The sequence below is a fragment of the Panthera tigris genome, chromosome C1 (assembly GCF_018350195.1).
Source record: "Panthera tigris isolate Pti1 chromosome C1, P.tigris_Pti1_mat1.1, whole genome shotgun sequence".
In the NCBI taxonomy this organism is placed as follows: domain Eukaryota; kingdom Metazoa; phylum Chordata; class Mammalia; order Carnivora; family Felidae; genus Panthera; species Panthera tigris.
This window is the reverse complement of record NC_056667.1, coordinates 46,224,536-46,243,665: the sequence shown is the minus strand read 5'-3', so window position 1 is coordinate 46,243,665 and position 19,130 is coordinate 46,224,536. Positions and strand designations below refer to the sequence as shown.

The 19,130-nt window shown below is 44.5% G+C and overlaps 1 protein-coding gene across 7 annotated transcripts in view; it reads left to right on the top strand.

The window, feature by feature from the left end:
• The first annotated feature begins 222 nt into the window (after positions 1-222).
• DAB1 (DAB adaptor protein 1) overlaps positions 223-19,130 on the top strand; it is a 406,170-nt gene continuing 387,262 nt past the window's right edge. For all 7 annotated transcript variants that reach the window (XM_042997380.1, XM_042997379.1, XM_042997376.1 and 4 more), the window contains exon 1: positions 223-350. The gene's annotated coding sequence lies outside the window, so the exon portion shown is untranslated. The remainder of the gene's footprint in view (positions 351-19,130) is intronic.

Below are 19,130 nucleotides of genomic sequence, written 5' to 3'. Positions count from 1 at the left end.
AGAGAGCGCCCGGACGGGAGCGGGGACGGGCGCGGGAGCGGCGAGGCCCGGGCGAGGGGCGCGCCTCGGGCAGCCGGGAAGCCGGCAGGTGAGCGGCGCCGCGGGGCGCCGGGCGGGCGCGAGGGCGGGCGGGGCGCGGGCCGCGGGAGGAGGCGGGGCGGCGCGCGGGGCGGTCTCCTCCCCCTGCGCTGACGCGGGCCCGTGGCTCCCGGGGAGGATGGACCCAGAGCGGCGCTCGCCGGGGCTTCCCCGGGCTGGAGAGCGCGCCTGAGTGCCGCGGCCCGCCGGGCATGGGGAGCCGCTTCTTGGGCGGCTGCGGCAACGGAGGAGGATGCTCTCGGCCAGCCGAGGTGAGGCGAGGCGGGGGGCAAGCCCAGCCCCGAGTTCAAAGCGGGCAGGTGCCGGGAGGGACAGGGCGCCCGGACGGCTCCGCTGGCGCCCCGGGCGCGGAGGAGGGCTCCTGGGACGCCCGTCGCGGGAGTTTGGCTGGGGGTGCGGAGGGGATGGAGACTGCAGTTTTCCGCTGGCTCCCTCCTCTTGCTGGGGGACAAGGGGCGACCTCTGCTCCTTCCTTCTGGCTCTCCCTCACCAACCCCAGCCTCCCTACTTGTGACCGCGCGCGGCCTTTCTCCAGACGGCCTCAGCCCAACACTTGTGTCTCTCGGAGACCCCCTGCTCCCTCCTCACTGCTGCGGTCCCGGCTCTTTCCACCCACGAGCCCTCCTTCGCCCACTCCAAAACCTGCCCGGTGCTTCCTATCCCTTCTCTCTGCGTCGCTAGCGGCGTCCCAGGGCCGGACCCTCTTCCCCTACTGCTCGGCTGAGCTGTGGCTCTGCCGCGACCTGTCGAACAAGTGGGTCTCTCCCTCTAACCCTTGCCCCGTTCGCAGACACCTTCAGAGCTGGGCCCTGCGTCTTCCCTATCCCAGCCCTTCCTGGGTCCTCCGTCGACTCCGTTCTCCGCCGCTGCGTCCCGCTCCCCAGGCTCCCCGCCACCCTGATAGCTCTTCTCCCCAGCCCGCCGCTCTTGGTTTCTGCTCAGGACTCCACGCTGTGCCTGGGAAGCAGAGCTCAGGGTTTGTTTGTTTTCCTACGGGGAAACTTTAAAATCGCCGTGGTTTGGCTCACAAAGAAGCCCTAACAGGAGGGCTCAGCCGCGGAGAGAACCTGGATCTGGAGTCCGAGATGGGGGGAGATTGTGTCGCGCGTCGGAAAGGCGTCTTGGGATGAGCGTACAAAGTAAATTTCAAAACGGAGGTGGTTGCTGTAGCCTGGACTCTCCTTCCCCGGCTGGTTGCGTCCCGCGGAGTATTATTGTGACCCCTGGTGGGAGGGCGCGTCTTTTCTCCGCACTTTTTAAAGCGCCTTTTTATCCCCCCTTGATGGTGGTGCTGGTGACCAGGGCGGGGGGTGGGGGAAGAGTGGGTGGGCACGAGGGAAAGCTGCCTGCAGAGGCTGATGCCACTTGGCTCCTGCCTTGGTCTCTCCCGAACCCGCCAGATTGTGTATGTTTCACTCTAAATTACCCGCCTCCCCCCAACTGCATCGCACAAGTCCTCATTGTTGGGGGTCGGCCTGGGCACTTCCGCCTGGGCAGGGAGAGTCTGAAGGAATGGGGTGGGGGTTGGGAGGCCGGGGGCGCTCGGCGACCGTGCTCCGGCTGTCGCCGGAGGCTCGGCGGCGTTCGGAGCGGAGAGCGCCCCGGCGCGGGCATCTGTGCGCTCCCGCGAGTGTCTGCGAGCTTGGCTGCGTGCTGGCGTGGGTCGGTGCCTGCCTGTGCATTTGGAGGCCTGCGCACGCCTGGGCTTAGATCCTTCGAAAAATCGGCAAGTGGAAAGCTTGCGGAATCGAGTGCGTCTTTTGCAGCCCGGGAGCTGGGCGGGCGGTCCGGCTAGCAAGTCCTCCGAGGTGGGTGCTAATATGAAGCTCCAGCGAGTCACCGGGACCCGAGCGAGGATCAGCTCTCGCGTCCCCTCCCCTCCTCCCCTTCCTGCTGGCCCGTTGTACGCACTTTCGCAGTGTTGATAGTTTCGAATAAAGGCCTTGTGGGGGTTCCTCTGACACTTCACAACAGTTAACATGTTTTCAAGTAATCATATAAATTAAAGGTGGCTTGCGTTCAGAACCCCCTAATTATCCGGTTCACGCTTGTACATTTATGTGCCAATTATAGGTCTTCAGGAAATCCATAAAATTGTAAACCATCCCCACCCCCTGAATTAGCACCCATTGTTTTTATTATCTCAATGATGAGTGATTCTGGATGGAACCCTGAATTGCACGGGCAAGGAGAAAGATGTTCAGGGGCCAGAGATGGAGAGCTGGGCTGGAGTAGGAACGAACACTCCACAACACCCCCCTCCCCCATCTCTTTCACTTCCTATCCTGACAAGGCTTGGTGACAATTCTGGAATTTGAAAGGGATCAAAGATTTTCTTGATTTCCTATTGAGAAGGGCAACCTAATCAAAGCCGTATAAAAGTCAACTTCTAAGCAATCAGAAATTGTCTGCTGATGTCCTTGATTGAAACCCCAGCATTCAAATGGAGTATTGAAGAACGCACAGACATGGCTTTTGAAGCGCTATTGTTCTTTTCCATACACAGAGGCCCTCGTAAAGGTTTCGGAAGTTCAAAATGCAGTGACTTGAAAGACTGACATTGTAACTATTTGGCGACGCTAAGGGCATCAGCAGGGATGAGAGCAGAGGCCGAGGTGGGAAGTGCAAACGTGTGTTACTGTCTTCTTGGGAGCAGTGCAGCTCTCCAGTGGGAATTCGGTTCTAAGCATCAAGTTGGCAATTAAAATCTCTTCCTAAAGCAGATTTAGAAGATGATTTTTAGTAGTTTTTTTTTTTTCTTGGTGGTTTGCTTAAGGTCTGAATAGGCATATCTGAAACATTTAATCATGTTCATTGTATTCAACAATAAAATCTGAATAAAAATTACTTATTGTTGATGAAGCTCCTCTCACAAGCTGTTCCACAGTATGTTTCGGCTGTAAGATACACCATTGTGGGAGGCTGCGGGGAAGAGATGCTATCGCTTATTGTTCTGGTTCTCCCCAGGCCCCAGAGGAATATGCTGCTTCACTCCCCTTTGCCTTCCAAAGTAATTTCCCTTCAGTGGGTGGGTGTCTGGCTTTGGTACCTGATAGTACCCTTCTTAAAAATTGCATTTGGTGGATTTCCGGTGCCTGGGGCCACCCTGCAGGCAGATGAAGCATCTAATGGAAGCAGCATTTCATTTTGATAATTCACTCAAGTCAAACATTTTATTTTTGTAGGAATTTAATCCCTCTCTCAAACTCATAAAGCTAACAAAGCAAGAAAATCATAGTTTATGTCTTTTGGATGGCACTTTAAAAAATTGCCTACATGGAAGGCTGTTGTCAGGAACTTCCGATCGTTGTTGAGGGCTTACTGTGGCAAAGAATGTGCACTGGTTGAGTTAAGGAATTGAGGATAGGTCACATGACCTCTCAGAGCCTCAGTTTTGTCATTTGCAAAATGAGGACAATACTGCAGATTACCTATGTGATCTTTGAGCAATTTTTTAGAGAAAACTGCCCCAATTGGGCGCTTTGGCATGTAACAGGATTTCAGGAGGACGGTAACTAGCATGCAGTCCTGCTAAGAAGATAGGATAATCTTTGGAATTAGAAGGCCAAGGTCCAATCCACGCACTTTCTGACTTTGTGATGTTGGGCAAGTCACCTGTCTTATTAATAAAAATAATAAGAATAATTGCTCTTTTGGAGCACTTACTAAGACTCAGGTACCCTTTGAAGTACTTTGCATGCATTCCTTTATTTAATCTTTAAATAACCCTAGGCAGTGAATAGCTGTATTCTCATTCCCATTTGATTGATAAGGAGATGGGGGGGGCACACAGAGAGTTGGTAACTGGTCCAAGGTCACACAACAAATAAGGTACAGAACTAGAGATTTAAATCCAAGAGTTCTGGGGATGCCTGGGTGGCTCAGTTGGTTAAGCCTCTGACTCTTGACTTCTGCTCAGGTCATGGTCTCCTGGTTCCTGGCTTCAGCTGCCATGTTGGGCCACACGCCAACAGCATTGGGATTCTCTCTCTCCCTCTCTGTCTGCCGCTCCCCAGCTTGCACTCTCTTTCTCCCTCTAAATAAGTAAATAAACTTAAAAAAAAAAAAGTAAATCCAAGCATCCTGGTCCCAGGGTCTGCCCTGACCACTGTGTTATGCTGTCTCTGAGTGGAGAGGCAGTCCCAGCTGTCTTTCACAGTGGTTGTAAAACTTAAGAGGGAATAATGGAATAGACTTTCTGTAGAAGCAAGCTGCGTGTTTTTCCGAGTGTCAGATGTTGAGAACATAAAGTGAGTGTTGCTCTGTTGTCAACAGGGCATTGGGCTGATGGTCGATGTTTTGAACACTTGCGACTTGATGAGAGTTTTGGTCAGTATGTTGACATCCGTTTGCGCTGTTAAAATATTCAGTAAGCAGGTACGCAGAGATAGCATTACTGCTGTTGTCTGTTACCAGCTGTGATAAGCAGAGATTTATAACATTAAAAGGTGGTATAACAGGTGGGTGGAAGTCTGGACTTGGGTGCTAAGACTACCGGGGTTCAGTCCCCAGTTCCTCCAGCCCTGCCAGCTGGTGGCCTTGACTGACTTCTCTAACCTCTCTATACTTCAGTTTTCTTTACAAAATAACAGACCTGCTACAACAAGATTGTTGTGAAGATTATGGAAATTGACACCCAAGTGCTTGGAACAGTAGTTAGCATGTAATGTTACTTAGCTGTTAACGTTATCCTTCAAATGAGATCCAAATTCTCCCCTTTGATAATGAAAAGTTCTCTGTTACCAGTGTCCTGAGGCTTAAGTATTCTAACAGTGTCCATTGTTTGTTGTTTTTTTCCTTTTCCTAACCAGGAGATGGGGAGGAAGAGATACAGTTTAGGATTCCAGGCAAAAGTTGTTTTGTTTAGCTTATTAGAAATTGAAGGGAATTGTGAAGTACACATAACATGCTAAAACCTCCATGGCACTATACTTTTCATTTGAGGAAAATAAAGTGACTATTTGCTTGATTGGATTCTGGTAGTGGAATAGTGAAGTCTCCCTGTTTACAGATTGGAAAATGAATCAGGTTGGAGGAAACACACAACTTTACAGCTGAGAGACACCATTGGAACCCAGAATTCTTAGACTCCTTGTCCAGTGCTCTTTTTTCTAGACCAGAATGTCTTCTATACCAGGATAGAGAAGTGACCTGAAATATAAATAAAAATTGAGTGGAGGGGAGATATTGCAAGACTAAGAGCAGGAGCCAGTCAGATGTTCTGTTCTAAAAAAAAAAGTGTCCGTAGGAAAAGAAAAGAAAACCCCTTTTCTGTAAGTACATTCATGTTCATGGAAACTAGCACTGAACTCAATCTATGAAATGCATATTAGCAGGATATGAGTCCATGATGAAACACATACACACACACAAGTCGATTAATGACTTCAACACTTTGCTTAGGTTGGAGAGCAAATGATTGGGTTTCTTTTTCTGTGAGATGCTCTTTGTATTTTTCTTCCATTTAGTTTTCAGATATGGAAAGGTTTTGGTTCAGGAATCATAAAACTCCTCTGGCTTCTATTTCATGAAATATGCAGCATATTCTATTGGAGAGAAATTGCTGGCTTGCTTTTATTATTATTATTTTTTTTATTTGAACCCGATGTATAACCAATCTGCAATGCCAGTGGGGGATGCTCATAAAGAGAAAGGAAAACAGAAATACAATTCTGAATAGAACAACTCATAGCTAAAATGATACAGATTTTGTGATGGCCAAGATGGGCTGTTTAGCTTAGGGGATAAAAATGAGAGGAGTGCCCTCACAGATAGATGTGACAGTTCAGGGTGACTTCAAGTCAGTGTCGACCACCTACAGTGCATCTGCAAAATGACCAACCCCGTGTATAAGCTCTGAGCTTCATAGCAATTTCTGACTCTATGTTGGTTAGTCTCTGTTTCTTCTTCTTCTTTTTTTTAATGTTTATTTTTTTGAGGGGAGAGAGAGCAGAGTAGGGATGGAGAGAGAGTGAGACACAGAATCCAAAGCAGGCTCCAGGCTCTGAACTGTCAGCAGAGGGCCTCATGCGGGGCTCGAACCCACAAACCATGAGATCATGACCTGAGCCAAAGTCGAACAGTCAACCAGCTGAGCCACCTAGGCACCCCTAGGTGCCTCTCTGTTTCTTGACTAGACCCTGGTAATCTGCTGGTTCTCTGTTTCTTGACTAGACCCTGGTAATCTGCTGGTTCACCATCCATCAGTTAAGCCATCCTTTCCCCCTCTTTTGTCTCAGTTTGTCTCTTTTTCAGTCTTTGTATCCAATATATCTACTCTTGTTAGTGTCACATTTGCTAGTAAAGACTGAAAAGTTAACAAATATGCCTGGAGAGTATCTGGGAAATTGACTCAGGTCACCCACATAGGCACCACTTCTGTGTCCATTTAACACATATTGCCTGAGCGCCTACTTTGTGTCTGGCCCTGACTCTGTGCTCAGCGTTGTGAACAGTATCGAGATGCAGGGGTACAGCCTCTGTCATCTAGGCATCCTGCCTCATGCATAAATAATTGACGCAGGGTGAGATATGGTACAGAAAATATCTGCGTGGCACTGAAAGCGTCCAGAAAAGTAATTTATTATATCTGAAGAAAGGAAAGAGTGGGGAAGGCTTCAAAGAAGAGATTGCATTTCATCTGGAAGCTGAAGTTTGACCAGGAGTTTTTCAGGGCTTGAAGGCATCCAAACTGGGAGAACTGTGTGGGCAAAGACAGGTGGGCATGAAGGTTCATCATTGGCTTGGAGATAGGCATAGTTCGCTATGGCTGTAATGTACAATATGTGGCTGAAATGGATTACTTTATAGAGCATTTTCAAGATCGTGTTCCGGGGAACATTAGTGTTCCCCAAGATGGTTATGAGTATTTCAAAAGAAAGAACATTCAGAGAGAAAAATGTCCCATGCCCCAAGATGTTTGAAAATCACTGAATTATATATCTTACTCTTCTTAAGACATGGTATTTACTGACATAGTAAAGCGTCAGAGGTTTCCTCCAGTAAAAAAAAAAAAAAAAAAAAAAGTCATTTAACTTATTAAGGTCTCAGTTTGCTTGCCATACTACCTCTGATTTCAAGGAGCCCTTTTCAGTCTTATGAGATAGACCAGGGAACATGTTTGTAGGTAATCACTTAATGGGTTTTAAGAAGAGGGGTTAATTTTATCATGAGAGCAATATGTATGATTTGAAATGTAGTATAGTATATATATATAAGACCTAAGACGAAGTGGAAGTAACAGGATAGCGAAAGCACTTGTACTCACCACTCAGCTTAAGAAATAAACCCACGCAAATGAGGTGGAAGCCTCCTAGTAACCTTTTCCTGGTCATATCTCTTTCCTTCAGCCAGAGGTAACTGCCCTAAATTTGGTGTTTATCATTTCATATAATTATTTTGAATGTTCTTTTGGGAAGAAAAAGAATTCCATTGAATTCTTACCCGATTTCTAGCTGGTCACTATAGAGATAATAAGAAAGAGCTGATTTGTCTAGGAATTTTCCGTGAATAAAGGACATTTACAAGCTTCTCAAAGAAGGAAATGTGGCTTCTCCTTTTAACAACAGTGTCTGGAATATAGTAGATGTTCAATTAATTTCTGCTGAATTGAATTGTGTGCATTCTCGTAGTACATTAAGTTCATGTGCATACAAAGATTGGGGTGAAGTAATGGTTTTGTATTGACAGTATTGAATTTCCTTTGTTCACTGATCTTGACAATATAGTTTTTTGTCTTGTAAACTGGATCTGTAATTGAATAGTAACTGTCATCAACTGAAAGTCATTTCTTGATTATTTTTATTTTAGAGAGAGACAGAGAGAGAGTGAGTGTGTGAGTGAGTGAATGAGTGAGCCAGCAGGGGAGATGAACAGAGGGGGAGAGAGAAAGAGAGAATCTTAAGCAGGTTCCATGCTCAGCATGAAGCCTGAAGTGGGGCTAGATTCCATGACCCTGGATCATGACCTGAGAGGAAATCAAGAGTTGGGTGCTCAACCAACCGAGCTACCCAGGTGCCCCGACTAAAAGTCATTTTTGTGTTTTCTTGACATCGTTTGGAATCAATAATAACTACTTACCCAAATCTGCCCTATTGATTCAGTAAAACTGTCCACTTCATTAGAAGAAAAATAACTACAAGTGTTTTCAATCAAAAAGGATATTTGTAAATTACAATGTAATTAATTACTTGGTACCCAGACACTACATACTTTGAAGGTTTATCCTTAGGGCCCCAAGAAATAATTTACTGTCAATAACAGGGTGTGACAATTAGGCACAGTCATGCCAATGCAAGCATCTCTCTTGGTGTATGTGAGGGACATCTTCTTGGAAAAGCTCCATCTGAAACACATGTCATATTTGGGAGACATTTTCCTTCTTATGTTATCCTAGCCTGTATTCATGTATTACTATATACATGTCAACATGTACAGTAAACGCTACTACATTGCTGAGGGATGCATGGTAGAAAGAATGGAAAGAGAAAGTGGAAAACTTGTAGGCTCACTGGGGGAGATCATGGTTATGTGGGAGATAGTAAGTTAGCTTTTCCCATGAGGTTTATGTTGATCATGGCTGAGAGTCCACCCCTTTGATTTTCTCTTTGATTTTGCCAGTACAGGTTTCAACGAGCAGTTTGGGGAGTAACAGTAAAGTCCAGGAGATAGCACAGTGAGAGTCAGCCTTGGGTATGACTGACCATCGGCAATGCATACAGTGTACACAGGGTGAGGAAAAGATGCCATGCACTGCCATTCCCTCGTGAGTGCCTACGGGTGCCCGTGCACTGTGATGATGGCACACGATCGTGCTTGTCTGAGATTGGAGGACTTACTCTGAGCAGTATCATATGCATGCTCACAGAAGTTCTCAGTATAAAACACAACCATTCAAACATTAAAATTAAACCAGAAGTTCCGGTAATCCAATTGTGGATGAAGTCAAAGATGGGCCAGCCATATGCTGAATCTAAGCTATGGGTGTGTATTGTTAGAATGTAGTGAATGCAAAAAGGTTACTGTAATTTATTCCTTTGGGAAGATGAATAGATTTATAGACCACATAGAAGTTGGATTCTTGCCAACCTTCTGCTATCTTAGTAATTTTAATGTAGTTGAATTTATCAATCTTTTCTTTTATGGTTAGTACTTCTTATGTCATGTTTAAGAAACTCTTTTTTTTTACTCTGATGTCCTAAAGATACTGTCCTTTATTATCTCCTAAAAGTTTTATTGTTTTGTCTTTCACATTTAAGTTCTATAATCCATGTGGAGTATGTGTGTGTGTGTGTGTGTGTGTGTGTGTGTGTGTGGTGAGGTAGGAATTTATTTTATTTTTAATTTTCCTCCATGTGGAAAAAAGTCATCTTGGCACTTAAGATCATTTTCTAGATGCGTTTGTGTGCGTGTGTGTGTGTGTGTATGTATATATATTTTTTAAGATTTTATTTTTAAGTAATCTCTACACCCAGTGTGGGGCTCAAACTTACAACCCCCCTGATACCAAGAGTTGCATGCTCTACCAACTAAGCCAGCCAGGCGCCCTCAGGCATATAGTTTGTCTACTCTTTTGCCTAGATTACATTTCTTTTATTATTTTATAGCTTATTATTAAAGCTTTATAATAATCCTTGACATTTGGCAGGACAAATCCTTACAATGTCCTTCTTCACCAGTGTCTTGGCTTTTTTTTTTTTTTTTTGGCTTTTTGTCTTCCATATACATTTTATACTTAGTTTTTAAAATTACACAAAAATACTCTTGAGATTTCATTGGAGTTACAATGAATTTATAGATTAATTCAGGGAGATGATATCATTATGGTATTGAGCCCTTCTACCCATACATATGCTACCCCTCTCCATTTATTTAGCTGTTAATGTCTTTCAATACAGATTGTAATTTTCTTCATAAAGGTATCTCACCTCTTGTTAGATTTATTTTTGGGTGCTTTATATTTTTGTAGTTGCCATTGTAAATGCTGTCTCTAAAAATTACATTTTCTAATTATATGTTTTCATCATAGTCCACCTGTATTTCTTCCTCTAGATGGTGGGGCATTAGGATGGGAGGAGAAAAACTGGTGCTCGTAGAATGCTCACAAAGTACTAGGTGAGTTATGTGCTTTCATTTGATACCCAGAACAGCTTCAAGGAAAGGGCTGTGGGAAGCTTAGCACCGCCCTTGACAGGGTCACCACCCTCCTTCACAGACTGACTGGCAAGGGGATGTCCTGTGGCCCAGTGGAGATGTAAAAGTGAGGAATGGGGCTTCCTAGGACTCGATCAAGCCAAGTAGCAACCAGTCCCCTTGTTCAAATAGCAGAGATCTTTGAAAGATGTCTGTTTTCCCCCTGGAGTGTGAGGGGATGGCAAAGTCCTTTCCGGGGTAGCACTCTGTCTAGCATGACTAACATGATCTAGGGGCTGGGGGCCAGAGTCTGGCTCCTGATACACTAGTCTGGCATTTCAGACCGGCCGTCGTCTTCTAGTTGCCTGAGTGCCAAATTATGGCCGATAGCTACAGTCTGGTTCTACTTTCTAGGTGCATCTCAGGTCAGTGAATGTTACTGCAACCTTCAGATGAGCAGCCACAGCTACAGGGAAATGAGAAGATGTGTCCAGTCATCAAGGTGAGCTGGGATAGAGATCCAGATCTTCTGGTACCCATGTCGGTGTTCTTTCTTCCTCACCATCTTGACTTAAGATTCTCAGATATATTATGATGATAATACAGTGAAATACTCAAGCATTTTTTATTTGAGCAATCACTATTCTGCGTAGAAATTATAACTTATATCTGCAAAAATGGGGACAACAGGAGAGATGTCTACCTATGGCCCTCATGCTTACCTGCTGATTGCTATCCTTTTCTGCCTCTCTTCGTTGTTGTTTGTATGTCTCTTTTTCTGGAATTCCTTAGGTTATTAATTCTTTGATCAGCCCACTCCCACTCATTTTTTTCCCATTCAAATATTATGTATGTTTTAGGACCTAGTGGAGATACCCATTTCTCTCCAGAAGTTACCTCTACGACATTGATGTGGATAAAATTTCAAATTCTTCTTCTTCCCTTGCTGAGTGTGGTACCTCTTTCTCCTTTCTCTCACATCCTGTCATCATGTTGCATTGTGTTTTCTGGAGTGAAGCTAATATGTGCTGTGGTAATTATAGGTTGATATAAAAGAGAATGTGTCATAAAAGCAAAATTAAGGGAAGGAGAAGCTGACCACTTGGTTACCCTGATAACACTGTATTTCCTCTTTGATATCCATGGGTCCATTATGAGTGAGTTCAGATACCATTCTGTATACATTTGACTGCTCCAAACGTATCAGTGGTAAAGGAAGTCTTAATTCCAGTAGTCATAAATCAACATGGCTAGGAGGAAGGGGGTTGGGAGAATGGACTGACATTGCCCTCTTCTAAAAAATACAGATCTTACAACATAGGCTCAACTACGTTTGATGCTTCCCTCTGCCTGCTTCCCCAGGCATGTGTATCTTTCTCAGGCATCTTGAGCCCCAGACTCTACTAAACACCATCCTTCATTACATCTTCAATTGTTCTGCTCCTTGTCTGTTTCTCTGGGTTCCTCTGAAGGTTGAGAATTTCTCAAGGACACTGTTGACGTGTCTTTCATGCCTCATATGCTTGGCTTTTCAAGAAAGTTCACCTTAAATTTTTACTACTTCTAGTTTTTAATGTCTACCATAGTTCCTTTGCAGTAGAGGGAAGAGTGTCCTGTCCCATTAGTGAACTATTTTGAATCTTCGAGAACAAAATAAGGGCCTTCTGCTGTCATTACAAATGTTTCTGTTGTCTCCTTTTACTCGCAAACTGTGCCTTTCCTGTACTGCCCTCTCTCTCTCCCTTCTTTCCTTTCCTTTTTTTTTTTTTTTTTTCTGTCCTTCTGGTTTCATCAGATCAAGGGAGTTGCATGAAATCAACAACAACAAAAGGGCTCTCAACTTCAAAGTTTGCAGTGGGATTTTGCACAGTTGCTAGAATGTGCTTTACTCACTCTCTCACACATTGTTTCAGTTGAGGAAATATTTGGGGAGCAGTCATGAGGTGGACTTTGTAGTTCCTTATCAGATCCCATGGTAATAACATAGGTTACCGTGGGTGATTGTTCGCTTCATGGGTTATCTGCAGCTGATTTAAAATTACAGCTTAACTGCTGGTGGGAATGCAAACTGGTGCAGAGATTCCAGAAAATAGTATGGAGGTTCATCAAAAAATTAAAAATAGAACTATCCTATTACAACCCAGCAATTGGACTACTAGGTTATTTATCCAAAGGATATAGGTATGCTGTTTCAAAGGGGCACGTGCACCCCAATGTTTATAGCAGTGCTATCGATAATAGCCAAACTATGGAAAGAGCCCAAATGTCCATAGACTGGTGAATGGATAAAGAAGATGTGGTATATATATTGCTGAGTATTACTCAGCAATCAAAATGAATGAAATCTTGTCATTTGCAACAATGTGGATGAAACTAGAGTGTATTATGCTAAGTGAAATTAAAGACAAATATCGTATGACTTCACTCATGTGGAATTTAAGATACAGAACAGATGAACATAAGGGAAGCGAAAGTAATATAAAAATAGGGAGGGGGACAAAACATAAGAGACTCTTAAATACAGAGAACAAACTGACAGTTGCTGGAGGGGTTGTGGGAGGGGAGCATGGACTAAAAGGGCAAGAGGCATTAAGGAAGACACTTGCTGGGATGAGCACTGGGTGTTATATGTAGGGGATGAATCATTGCATTCTCCTCCTGAAATCATTATTGCACTATATGCTACCTAACTTGGATGTACATTTAAAAAAGAAAGAAACAAAACAAATGAGCAAAGGGAAAAAAGAGAGAGAGGCAAACCAAGAAACAGACTGTTAACTATAGAGGACAAACTGATGGTTACCAGAGGGGAGGTGGATGGGGGGAGGGGAGTGGGTTGAACAGGTGATGGAGATTAAGAATTGCATTTTGTTATGATGAGAATCAGGTGTTGTATAGAACAGTTGAATCACTATATTGTGCACCTGAAACTAATATTATACTGTATGTTAACTGGAATTTAAAAAAACGCAAAAGATAAATAAAATCTAATACATATTTTTGCCAAACAAAAACCAAGTAAAATTATAGCATAAAGATTGAAACTCTGCCAACCAGTGTGTGTCAGTGGTGAAGAGCGTCTCTGTGGACTGTCCCTGGACACACCCAAAACTGCAGCAGCCGCATCTCCAGGATAAGCAGAACTTATTAATGGTGACAGTATGCACTGTGTCAGTGATCACTTCGTCAGGAGGCACATGCCAGGTACCTTAGCAGAAAGAATTTAATACAGGAAACTAAATAGGAAAAATTTCATATAGTGAAAAATGTGTTGGCAGAGCTGAAACTGTGACAAAGAAGCAAAGCACAAAGACTAGAAGCTGCTTCTAAATTTTTTTTTTAACGTTTATTTATTTTTGAGACAGAGAGAGACAGAGCATGAACGGGGGAGGGTCAGAGAGAGAGGGACACACAGAATCTGAAACAGGCTCCAGGCTCTGAGCTGTCAGCACAGAGCCCGATGCGGGGCTCGAGCTCATGGACCGTGAGATCGTGACCTGAGCCGAAGTCGGACGCTTAACTGACTGAGCCACCCAGGCGCCCCTAGAAGCTGCTTCTAGATCTGCAGGCACAAAGGGAAGGTGCATTGTTGCTGGAGCCCAGGATCCGTGGCTGCTGGAAACAGCAGAGGCTGCATGGTGGGAATAGGTCCCACACGGGAATGGGCTGGAACCATAGAGGAGACTGGGCCACTTCCAGGTATGCCACCTTGAAGCAGGAAGTGAGTGAGAGAGGGAGACAGATACCCTAGTTTCTCCTCCAACTTCCTCTCTCCTGCCAGGCTTTCCCATTAAGTGAACCTCACTGAAAGTCAGTTGTCAAGGGAGCCTGGGAAATGTGCTTGGGACAGGCTTCCTGCCACACCCAGCAGAGCAGGGGAAGGGGCCAGGAGTGGATCAGAGAAAAGCAGGCAAAGGACTAGTTCATATGCCAGAAAAATTAGTCTCTTACAAAAGTATTTACTGATATTGCAGAGCTCAAGAACAGCGAAGTGAAACCCTCGTTCTTCCCCTAGCTTCCCTACCTACCCCGCCGTCCCATCCCACCTTCCTTGCAGAATGTTGAGAGTAGCCACTGGCATTCAATCTCTGTCTTGCCAGGTGAAGCCTTGTCAGTGATGAGTGCCTGCCCTGGTGAGTAGAACAGTAACAGTAGGGCCATATAGTCCCTTTTCTGCAATTCCCAAATCTAGAATGCTCTGAAAAGTCAGAATAGTTTTATCATTCATTTAGTGGCAAAACCTGATCTGATCTGACATGAGCTACTTATAATCTTTATTGGTCCCTCTGAGTATGAATAGTCATACATATGGCTTGAGAAGTATTAATGAATTTGTGGGGGTGGGGAGCCCTAGCCAGAGACAATACAAATAAGTGTAAGTGTATGACATAGTATATGCTGCCTTTCTAAAATGCAAAATAAGATCTGCACTCTGAACAGACCAGACCCAGGAGATTTGGATGAGGGATTGTGAGGTCTGTATAGGGAGAAGGAGTGGAAATGTGGCCCAATAAGGCACAGTTCTAGGGTAGTGAACATCACAGCTCTTCTGGAATCAATGCCGGAGCTGGATTCCTTTGTAGCCTGGCAGAACAGAACGCTCGTTCTACAGATGTGGAGACTTAGTTTAGGTTGGAGAGCTGGCACCCATCTTGCAGGTTCGCCAAGGGGTTCATAGTGGAGCTGGTGCCACTGCTTTTCCCTTTACAGTGAATGTCGCTTCCTGTCTGAATCTTTGGTTACTTCAAGCACTTAAGTACTCAACATTTAGGTGGACTGAAGGAAGAAGTCCACGGGTGAACCTGCACTCCAGCTGCGGTGATCTTACATTTTTGTAGCGTTTCATGTAAACACACACACAAACTATTCAGGTTTCTTCTCTTCTCTTTTGATCTTATCAGATAGATAGGATGAGTGTTACAATCCCCATTTTACAGATGGTCAAACCAAGGTTTGGCTAATAACTAGGTCTGTGGCCATGGACAAATCCCTTAACTCTCGGAGCCTCAGTTGAAAATTGAATTCTTAGAAGCCTGTTTTGTCCATTAAGGAACATGTGGCCGCACAATTAGAGCAGTGCCCGGTGCCTGCGCATGTACATGCCACAAATGGTAGCTCCTCTCTCCCTCACCCCTCTACCTTCAGACAAGTGAGATAGATTCCAGGAGGTCACACAGCTTTAGCCTTTGAAAGAACTGCCTCAATGTAATGAAGAGAACAGCGGAATGATGACAGACCTCCTCTCTCTCTGCCTTTGCTTTTTTTTTTTTTTCCAGCTTTAAGAGGAGGGGCTTGAATAAGGCCAACTGTGCTAATTTTCTGTTTCTCCCCTTAGAAATTGGGTCACATCTGTCTGTGACCTTGATGGCCACTCTTGTCCTCATAGAGCAGGATACATACAGGTGGTTATTTTTTTACTCCACATCTGACTGGAGAGGAAACGACCAGGATCACAAATACAATTTGCTGCAGAAAGCAACTTTATTTCTTGTCAGCACACATGGGACTTTGTTTATCATAATTCACTTTACATGGGCATAATAAAATATTTTCTTTTTCTGAGTATTTTGCAAGATTAATAAGGCTGCATTCTTAGGGAAAGTTTATTAATCCATAACTTACAGAAAACTCCAGAGAAAGAAGATATGAGATATGTGCTGTGGGTAAAGACGTCAAGCATGTCACTACCAGAATTGAGTTATGCATACATTACCCAGCTAGCTCTCTTCTAGGTGCATTACAGGTTACTGATACGATGGCAGCTATGTCTTGGACGTGATCTAAACCAGCAGTCGTTTCATTTGGGTTTGAAATCGGGAGGGTGTGAAAGAGTAGGTGGCAGCACGTAGAATACTCACAGCCCTTGGGGTGCTGGTCTTTTCCACCCGCTTGGCTGCACTTCGGCTGTGTGAGACACAGAGGCATGCATTTGGACCTTGGCTCCCTTGTGAAAAGCTGTGTGCCGTGGGTCTTGGCTGTCCTATCAAATGGAGATGCTGCTCTGGTGGCAAGGGTGATAACGACCACGAAGGGGATGGTGACGAGGAGGATGATGGTTACCTCTGTGTCCATTATGCGGACTGATGGTTTATGAGGAAGTACTTCGTGTTCCATCCCTTCATCCATTTTACTCAGTATTCATTGAGCCCCTGCAGGGTGCTGGCACAATGGCGGGCTCCGTGGATATAGCCATAAAACACGTAGGCTTTCTTCTCAAGATCCAGGATTAGTCTGTGAAGCACAAATACACAGATGGCAACGTGGTGGCTCAGTACAACAAAAAAAAGTAATATTAGTTGAGGGATGAAGTCTGCCAGGGTAGGGAAGGGTCAGCATCTAAGCTAAGTAATTTGAAGTTGAGTTGGACTTTGCCAGTGGATCTTTCTTGTAGTAAATATGTTTCAGGTACTGTGTTGGGCGAATGTGACAGAAACTGTAGTTGTCCTTGTGGTGTGTACAGTCTACCAGGGAAGACACAAATCAACAGAGACAGGAAGGAGGCATGTTCTAGGTCAGGGGTAGATAAAGGTAGAGATGGGCACCTCTGTGTATGGGGAGCCATAAGTAAGTCGGTGTGAATGGATCACAAAGTGGCAGGGTGGCGGGAGCCAGGGCAGCTGAGGCTGTGAACGTCCCCAGGTGCTCCAGTTCATGGAGTCCCTGGTAGCCTTGAGATTGTGGTTGGGTGGGTGGTGGTAAAACAGCCTTTCCTTTGTGTAGCCTTTTCGGCTGTTCTCACCATTCTTCTGTTACCCAGGGTGAAGGAGCAGTCCAAGGAGAAGAGTGGTTGTATTTATTTAGGTGAAATGAGGGTGTGTGTCAGCTGTGGTGTATTTGAATGGTCTTTCAGGTGCCTCCTATGACCAGACCAACGAGCTCAGGTGCCTATGAAGGCAGTGTAGTTGACATTACTGAGTGAAACAGTCCAGGGGGAGGGGTCGGGGGGCACTGGGTAAGCCACTGTTCAGTTCTAGCCGATGGTTGCAGTAAGAGAATGCTGGACCAAAGCAACCAGGTCTTCAGCTTTTTCAAGAAAAGCTAGACATCTGTTTTTTAAATGTGAAATCCATCAGTTTAAAAATGTGCCACTAAATCAGTTACGCAACAACAATGAGACATTTGTGGTCTAATATATCTGGCCTGTGGGCTCATTTTCACTCATGAGCCAGTCATTCGTGGATTCTGGCCTATTCTTTATAATTATTATGTTATGACTACATAGATCTCTCTCAAGTGGGAACTTCAGTCAATATACCAACAGGTAAATTGGGCCATTTTTGGTAAAGGAAAGTTTCTGCAAGATAGTTGAATGGTGGAAATCGGTCCTCATTTATTTCTGTGGGTCTCCTCAGTCATCTTTTCTGTTGTTCTTGATCAAACGCTTCTGATACGTGTGAAACTTCAGCAAAACCAGGGTCCATGGCAATCCTGGTGTTATCTGTTTGCTGGGCAGCAGGGAGGTTTGCGTGTGTTTGAATCTACAGCTGCCTTGGTTAAGTTTGTTACATCCTGAGACCAAGGCAAATCCCTGTAGTGAGTCAAATGAGTAGTTTTAAGGTCTGTAAATGACAGCGTTCTGTGGCTTTCTCGTTTAGGGTTGAGACTTGACTCCCAGCCTCTAAAATATGCACATTTCAAACCAGAGTGAGAACATGAGCAACTTAGTAGTTACTGTGGAATTGAGTGAATGTCATAAATATTTATTTATCTTTTTCATAGCTGGCATAAAAATGTTAGGATATAAAAAAGTTGTTCGCTATAAAAACAACAGAAAATTCATTGGCTATCCATCTCCTGAATGCGTGTGTCTCTTTGGGTTTTCATTAGCGTCTAGCAATATACTTTGAGAAATTAGATTTGAACAGAAGCTTCGGCAGAATATGAAAGCTTCTCGTGTTCATAATTAACCCGTTTTCAGCAAGGATCCATTGTGTACAGCAGTTTCCTTTTAACCATATAGTGGCTATAGTCACATTTAATGAATTAAAAAAATTTTTTTGCATTTATTTATGTAAAAAAATTTTTTTTAATGTTTATTTATTTTTGAGAGAAAACACAGACAGAATGCGAGTGGGTTGGGGCAGAGAGAGAGGGAGGCACAGAATCCGAAGCAGGCTCCAGGCTTCAAGCTTTCAGCACAGAGCCTGATGCGGGGCTCAAACTTACAAGCTGTGAGATCATGACCTGAGCCAAAGTCGGACGCTCAACCGACTGAGCCACCCAGACGCCCCTATTTATTTATTTATTTATTTTTTAACGTTTATTCATTTTTTGACAGAGACAGAGCATGAAAGGGGGAGGGGCAAAGAGAAAGGGAGACACAAAATCCAAAGCAAGCTCCAGGCTCTGAACTGACAGCACAGAGCCCAATGCGGGGCTCAAACTCACAGGCTGTGAGATCATGACCTGAGCTGAAGTCGGACGTTTAACCGACTGAGCCACCCAGGCGCCCCAACATTTATTTATTTTTGAGAGAGTGAGACAGTGCATGAGTGGGGGAGGGGCAGAGAAAGAAGGAGACACAGAATCCAAAGCAGGCTCCAGACTCTGAGCTGTCAGCACATAGCCTGATGCGGGGCTTGAAACCGCCAACTGTGAGATCATGACCTGAGCCGAAGTTGGACGCTTAACCGGCTGAGCCACCCAGGTGCCCCTAATGAATTTTTCCTTCAGAGATTTTTTTTCTTAAGAAATAATCCCTTATTTATTGAATTGGAAAACACACAAGAAATATGGAAGACAAAAAAGTCACATACAATATTTCAACCAGAAGCAGTCACTGTTAATGTTTTGAGTTGCAGAGGTAAACAGGCTAGAGGTTGAGGTCAGATGAAATGGGTGTCTTTGTAGGCTTCTTCATTTATTTAATCTTGATGAGTCTTATTTTTCTCACTTGTGAA